Source organism: Netta rufina (assembly GCF_964035555.1).
Source record: "Netta rufina genome assembly, chromosome: 2".
NCBI lineage: Eukaryota > Metazoa > Chordata > Aves > Anseriformes > Anatidae > Netta > Netta rufina.
Genome location: NC_140124.1, coordinates 46,661,102 through 46,669,542, shown reverse-complemented (window position 1 = coordinate 46,669,542; position 8,441 = coordinate 46,661,102).

The following is an 8,441-nucleotide window of genomic DNA, read 5'->3' as shown; positions in this document are numbered from 1 at the left end:
ATTCCTCACGCCAGCAGCTGCAGAGATTCAAATAAAGCCGGCCCGGGCCGTGGGGGGGCCGCGCACGTCGGCGGAAACGCGCCCCGCGCCGCCTCGGTCAATATTTGTCAGGAAGCAGTTTGCACAGAAAGCGCCTCGTTATGCAATTTATTTATTATTTTTTTTTTGTTCCCCAGCTGAAGCGAGCTGCTGCCCCCGTTCCTCACACACACACACACACACACACACACACCTCGCTTCTGTCTCGGGGTGTGCAAGCAGGGCGGCGAGCCCAGGCACGCTGGGGGCAGCCGCAGGCTCGGCGTGCACGGGTTCGCTCCAGCGGAGTTTTCTCCCCTGCCCCGGCAGAGAGCTGCTCACATTTCGAGGGGGGGGAGAGAAATGCACCGACAAAGTGCTTTTAACCTTTCCTCGGGGGGAGAAATGCACCCCGGCGCACGCCTCGACGTGAGGCGAAGGCCCTGCGTGCCGGCGTGTTTGTGTGAAGCAGCCCTTGCTAGCGAAAGATGGGATTTTTAATTATTATTTATTTATTTATTTATTTTTCAGTATAAATTTGCTTTGGCAGTAGCGGATGTTGGGGGCTGAATCCTTGGTCTGGTGCTGGAGGGCTTCATGCAGCCTCTTGTTCCCCACCGAGCTTCCGTGGCTGTTGCAGCACGGAGATGCATGGGTCACGGAGGGGCCACCTCTCTACCTGTTTTTCCACTGGTAATGCTATTTTGAACAGGCTCCGAGTTTCTACTCACAAAGCTCAACTTTTTTTTTTTTTTTTTCCCGTTGGTTAAAAAAAATAAAATAATAATAAAGCCACTTCTACAACACTGCTTGATTTTCCTGTCAACTGCTTCCTTACATCAATGCTTTTTAAAACGTGGGATTTTTCCCTGTGGAAAAAAATAAAATAAAATAAAATGTAGGACGTGCTGTGCACACAACACATCCCAACCCTCCCAGGTGGACCTCAGCACTATTCCCATCTCTATCTGGCATGGGGCAGCCGCATGGGGCCACGACCCCATGCAGGGGAGGGAGAGCTGTCACGATTAAAGTGGCTTTCAGAAGGCAGTGGCGACAAAAATAATAATCCTTGATTCCCCCTATTGTTCCCCATCCTGTTTCAGGGTGTGTAGCAATCATCCACCTATCAGCCTCCTGGTGCAGTGGCTGTCCTCGAATCCCCACTAGTAAGAGGGCAAAATGCCACCTGGACAACTCTCATGGTAGAGGTTCAAGAAATCCAGCTTTCCTTGTCAAGTTGTTTTCGCTTAGGACAGTTGCCTGTTCTGGCCACGCTGGCCAAAAGAAGGGCAAGAATGAGGGCAATGAGGCGGCAAGAGTTGGCAAAGCAAATGCTGCCGGATCCAGGCCTGTGGGCTGTGAATGCCAGTGACCTTCCAGGGGATTTACCGGGTGGTTTTTGCTTGCCATGGAAGCGTGCAGCAATGAGCAGAAAGACCTTGCTGTTCTCAACACCAGGAGTTTGGTTCCAGTTTATGATATGTATCAGAGAAAACGCTCTTGATCAGTTTGGTGCATGGGAAAAAAAAAATAAAGGGCATGAGGGGAAGAGCTAATTTCTTTGTCCACCTCCCTTTTGCAGCTACTTTGCAGTACAACCTTGGGAAAATGTTGTCTGCCTCGGTTTCACCCTCTGTAAAATGGGAATAATAATAATAATAATAATGACAGACCCCCTCCTTTTAGATCCCCGGATCAAAAGTACTATATAAGTTCAAAGTCCTGCTTCTATAGGGTATTATTGCCAAATTCACTATAAGCAATTCCATTGGGTACTTGATAACAACAGTAGAATCAGTCAAACGCCCTTGAAGCATTGCATGGTCCCAGATACCTTTCAGAGCCTCTTTGTGTGCCATCCCACCCCCTGAGGTCTGCAAGGATGGGGCTTTTGGAGCCTGGATTTTGCAGGAGCAGGAGGGGTACAGTCCGCGTCTTCTGGCCCCTGAACTGTGGACCGCTTTTCTTTTTGACCTGGCGAGGACTACTGGAACTAGCCCTTATAAAAGCAGGTTTAAAACATACAACTTAAATATATATATATATATAAATTTCATAAGGCCTTTAGCACATAATACTAGACTCTTGTTGATTTCTGGCTGTGTTACTCTTGCATGGTTTGTTGTCATTTTAATCTGTATTTGTTTCACTGTGGAGTGGTTAGGATGCTTTCAGATCTAGACACGTTGCTAACAGAAATTTGGTTCATTTCAGCTTTGAAATTTTTGTAGCTATTAGCTAACCATTTTCTGAAATTTCACCTTTCTAAAAAATGCCTACCCTAGGAAAACTAATGTCTTGATTGCTGGAAGTGTTGCAATTATAATTAATTCTAACATGGAATTGTGTTCTTTCAATTATATTTTTTTCTAAAATGCATTTTCTGCTTCTAATCTTTCAAAAATAGTGTTTCATGGTCCAATATCAAAAAAAGAAGAGTAGGTGTTATACTGGGTATTACAGTGCAGGGCTTCCATGAATAAATTCACAAACAAGCCGGTTATTCTTCCTCTTCTACTACTCTTTTTTTTTTTTTTTTTTTTTTTTTTCCCCCCAAGAAGCACTGAGGGTGTATATGCGGCTTCAGAAGTTTCCTTAGAGCTCTTTTATACTTTAATAGGTTTGTTTTGGTGACTATATGCTAGACGAGTATGCTGCAGACATATTTTTTTCAAAAGGTCAAGCAGTCTTCTAACGTGTCCATTGTGTATCCCTGCAGTAAGAAATCCTCAGTGCAAAAGAGAGCTTCATGGTTAAATTTTAAAAGATAATGATTTAAATCTTTTTGTTAGCTTTTTTTTTTTTTTTTTTTTTTTTTTTTTTTAACGTCCTTAGCAATGCTTTTGGAGAGTCAACTTTTAACACTGTAGAAAGCAGGAAGCCCGTTAATTAAAAATAACAAACAGCTAAAGGTAAACTTAGTTGGTCACCTTTCCCTCTGAAATACTGGTATTTGGCTATGTTTGTAAGAAACAGAGAAAAATATGAGTAGCCATAGCACTAATGTGAGGACAAAGCAAAATTACCAATTACGGAAACATTCAGGGTTCTGGGCCTGAATCTTTGATTTCCCATTTGGATCTTAAAAACGTATGCATAATTGGCTTCTAATTGTGCATATTCTAGGAACGTATTCAACAATCAACCCTAGATATTTTTTTACACACTGACAAAAGAAATGTATGTTCACTTGTCAGCAAAAATAATAAGACAAAAAATCATTCTGATCCTCTCAAAAAAGAAAAAACAAAATAAATCTTCTTCTAGCAGAGTGAGGTTGTAGCATATTAGAAGAATAACATATTTTCATTTTCATACAGGCATGAGGGGGGAAAGCACAGAGATGCTTGCAATATCTAAGCACTGTTTGAGATTCAAGACTAATCAATGTAATTTCTCCCACATACTTGAGAACTACAATTTATTAATACACATCTCTTTGCTATGTTAAACAAAAAGCTATGCCATTCAAATTCAGTTTTAGTGGGGAATAAAAAAAAAAAAAAAAGAAGAAAAAAAAAGTTCTTTATGGATAAAGGGAGGGTAATAGCCAAACTTAAAATACTGGTGACTTTTCCCCTTTTTTCAAAAATCGTGGGGAAAAAAAAGTGTCAGTGCATAGCTCCAGGTAATTTTGAAGGAAATGATAGCACTGCAAATATTGATAAATTAATATTGAAGATACTAATCAAAACATCTTGTTAACTGGTTGGAATAGTATAGATTGGAGCACTCTATAAATGTGGTGCCAAGCATCAGAAATGGAATTACCATTGGTCACCAATTTTATCTCTCTCTATATAAAAAAGTTATCCTCTCCTTCAGTGTTCTGGTTTTGGATATATGCAATTTGCCTCAATGTTTCCCTCTTTAGCTCAGCACACATGAATGCCTACCACAGTTTAACTTTCTATATCAGGTATGTTTCAGAAACTGAAAAAAAGTCTCCAGCTGATTTAGCAGCTGAGGCATTACTCATCAGAATATCTGATTACTGGCGTATTAAGCAGCAGACACAGTGGAACAGAATAAACATGAAGCAGTGCATCTACCAACACATATATTTTAATTGCTCCTAACCAAACAAATAAAAACCAAGACGGATTTTATTCAAAATTTATTGCATGATCAGGGTAAACAGAAATCCACAATATTGGTCCTTTTTAAAATGTTGTCGTTATCAAGTATACCACAGCACCTAAGTTTGCATTTAAAATCTCTCTGTGTGCCTGTCTTAATGATTCTGGGTCTTGTACTCCTAATTTAAAACAATTGCAATTGTGTTCAGCCACCCTTGCAGGAAAGCTCACCACAAACACGGGGAAACAATAACAGTCGCAAAGGTGTGACACCTACCTTCCCCTTCCCTAATCAAACTCCGTCCACATGAAACCCCTGATTTCTCAGACTCGTAACCCTTTAATTGTCAATACTCTAAATACATGGCTGTACTGCAGAGAGCTGTTTTTAAAAAGGTAGTTGATATCTAAGTGTTGCCTTTTCTTTCAATAGCTTTAGGCCAGATTTCCTTCTTCCGAGTAATTGATTCTAACACGTAATCGTAAAACAGAAGATAATAAATTATCGAGACCTGATTTTTCTCTTCAGACTGGTCTCTTTTAATTACCGTGTGCAGTCTGAAAATACGGGACTATCGGGGCAGGGGGGTCGTTTGAAGAAATCTCCAAACAGGCTGTGCATGGAGTAGGGCTTCACATTTCCCTTACGCCTCGGAAAATTTCCCCTTCCCTTTCGGTCTGAAAACAGCAAGCAGCCCTAAACACCTCTCTCAGTCTAGACACTTGGCTACCCTAACACAGCCGGGTAGTCTCAGGAACCCACTGGTCAAAATCAATGCCTTGCAATCAAAATTTTCCTTCCAGTCTGCAGAATGGAGGTAGCAGTTGGAGCATTTCTGCAGTCCTGGCAAGGAAGCACTGGCTTTCTTAGGTCTCGGTTCTCGATCCCTCACCCACAGGCAGTATGGGCAACGCCATGCTCCAGGCGTATTTGTGGACACCATGGAAGAAAGGGTATGAGCGATGGAGACAACAGCTTAGAAGCTCCAACGACGCAACGCGCCTACAGTATGTTTTCCTTTCATTGTTCTTTCGATTCACAGTAAATTTCATTCCAGCTCTTAGAAATCATCATCCTTTCCCCCTTTTTATTTCAAAATGGTTGCAGATTTTTCATTCACGAAAAGGTTAAAGGCGTTTCCCCATCGCAGGAGGGATTATCTTACCAGAGGATTCTGGGACTGCAGATGTATACTGCGGCAAAATCCTAAATTCATCGGCAAAAAAAAATCATTTCCAGACCCCAGCTGCTAAAAATAATAGAATTATAGTAAATCATTGATAAGATTAAAACATAAAGCCATTTTTGCGTTCCAAAGTGCTCTAAAACACGAGTCTTTTCTCTTAATTCATTTCTTAAATAATGCAAATTTTAAAGTAGCTTTTCTATCCCAAGCACGCAGCGCCATGAAATCGATAATTTTTGATCTTTTGGTTAGTAGGCAACATGGTGAGCTATTGCAGTGACTGCAGGCAGCAGACATGTTCTTGTCAGCTAAAAATTTTCATATTGTTTTTGAGTCCATTGAGATTTGTGGATGGGATACAGCCAGTTATATCTTCAGCTTGCGCTTTGCTGTGGGGACGTAAACCAGCACCGTTTTAGATGCATGTATAGATATAGATATATGTTTTAAAAACAAGAAGCATTACTGGATTTTAAACAAAAAATTATGTAAAAAGAATGGCTGGTGTGATTATAATCGCATCATGCAGGGTCCACGGTTTCCATTTAGTGAAATTTCGCAGAGGGCAACTTCTTAAGAACATCCCTGCTGTGCAGAGTGAAAAGCATGAACAAACCAAAGACAGAATTCATCTGTGTTTATATTTTACAGACAATGAAAAACCTACTCTTTGTATGCCTTTTTTTCCACCTTATTATTTCACGAAAACTGCAGCATTTTCCCCGCCCCCACCCGAACACTCACCACCCCAGCACTGCGGTGTTCGGTGTTTCTTTCTTTTTTTCTTTCCTTCTTTCTTTCTTTCTTTTTTTCCACATGTTCTTCTTCTTTTTTGCTTTCACAAATTCTGCACGCGCCATCTTTGTCTATTGTTACTCTTTTCTAATTTCTGTTGCCCATTCTCTTTCAAATCAGCTAATAAACACAAGGCTAAATGCCTGATCAATGCTTAAACGTTATATTCTCCCCATCTTTTTCTTTCTGAGAAATAAAATTTAAAAAAAACACCCCACGCCCCAAAATTTCTCTATTACCATAACCTGTTGTATACAGTGGTGATAAAAAACATTATTAACATAATAGCAACAGCTGCAGCCTAAATAGAAGCTATGAGATAATAAATGTGCTACAACAAATTAATTTGCTGCAGGTGCTTGTGCTCTGAACTGCGTAACCCAAGCCATTTCAAGTCTGAATACAATTATTATTCCCCCCACACGCTAAAACAAAGTGCAGAGTGAAATGTCCTGCTATTATAAATATCTTGTCCTGTTCCCTGAACATTTAAACCATCAGCAAAGAGTGGGAGAAAGGATTTTAAAGCCCGAGTAGCAATCTGCAGCATTTAAAAATATTTAAAGAGGCTTCAAGTCATGTCCAGGCTTGAAGAGATAATGCCCGTCTATACATTAATTTGCACCTATTGTCTCCTAGGCAGAGCTCTATAGGTAAAGATGCACCGAGGAATTACGTGCAGGCTATTGGCAAGGCAGGGGCTGTAAACATCTCATTAGTAACAGATGCATGTTTGTATATGTTGGCACTTCCATTTACTTCCGAGCAGAGAAAAAAAAAGAAAAATCTCTGTGCCATTTGGCTTGTATGATGTGCAGTGAACTACGCAGAGATTTTTCCTGTTTTCTCTGGTAAGCCCGGTGTCTGTGGAAGCCAGCTACCAGTCACCTTGCAGGCAGACGCCAGTAGCGTCTTGCAGCAATCTTCAGACGGCGACAGGAAGTTAGATGAAGCCAAGGGAGCTATTTCCATGTGGGCACCGAAATGCAAGAACTGACAAGGTGCTTTTTTTCTTTACTTTGTTCCCCTTATTTTAGTGCTCACAGACCTAATTGTCTGAAACCTGGCGGAAAGGCAAAGTTAAGGGCTCGGTTGTGCTGATTTCACTGGCCTCCCGTTGCCACAGTATAACAGTATCCACTGCTTTTTTATTATTTTATTTTTTATTTTTTCAAATGTAGTTAGATAGCTTGTGTGTTTTAAGATTGATTATTCTCACAGAGCAACCTTGAAATGTTCTTTCTGCGATAGCAATAAAAAAATAAATAAATAAGTATGGTATGTTTCCTAAGAGAACTAATCAAACTAATTCTTTGCACAGGGCACACTTCCTCTGTGTTTCGGCGGAGCTTTGTAGTGATCATGGACTCCAGAAGAAACACTTGTGCTATGGCACAGTGTGTAGGGTATGGCCTAGGAGGGTGTTGCAGATGGAGAGGTGCGCTTAGCCTGATGGTGCAAGCCTCTTTCGTCCGGGGTGATGAGCGCTTGCTCACATGAGCCATCCCAGGAAGGTCAATTGGATTACTCACCCGCGAGTGCAGAGTTGCACAACTCAGCCCTACGCTAGAATTTGCATGTCTCAAATCCCTTTTACCTGGAGAAGAAAACATATAATCAATTAAGCAAGGACGCATATGCTGCGCTAGTGAAAATTATTTTGCGTTTATTGCTGCTTTTGTATCAAAGTCTTGTTTTGTTTCTGCGGCTTCTTCATGTCTGCTCCCTACGTCTGATTTTTAAGTTGTTAGCTGAGCTAAGCTTCTATATGTGGCCACAGCTATTTTCGCAGAGTAACAACTGGGACGTGAATTCCTAAATTTGAGGCATTCATCTCCATAATGTTCATGGTAATGTGTCTCCCAGTCATCATTCAAATTAGTAAATAGTATAGCATTTCTACATATGAAGCACGGGGAGAAAAATGCGCTTTCGCAAACTTCTGTGCATGTATTTCCACAGCCTGGTGTTTTCCTTCTCCTGAAGTAAGGCTGATGCCATAAATGAGTTGTTCTTTAGGCTCAGCCCCCACCTAAAAAGATGTGTGCCAGTATTTCCATATCAGGCTATTCCCCTTCCCAAAGGGTGACTGTATTTTGCTGTCAAGAGACTTCAGTAGGGGAATTTGGTCAAAACCCAATGTCACGACCTGGCTAAAGGAAAAAAAATGTGAATGACATTACTCAGGAACAGACCTAGAGAAGAACTGTTTGGATCAACATCTTGACTTGTTCATCCATCTAACTGGTTCCTGTTCCTGGAGTACCTGAGCACCTACCACGCTCGGGTTATCACCTACCAGGCTTGGGTTATCACCTACCAGGCTCACATCATACAGAGAAGGAAAATACAAACCAAA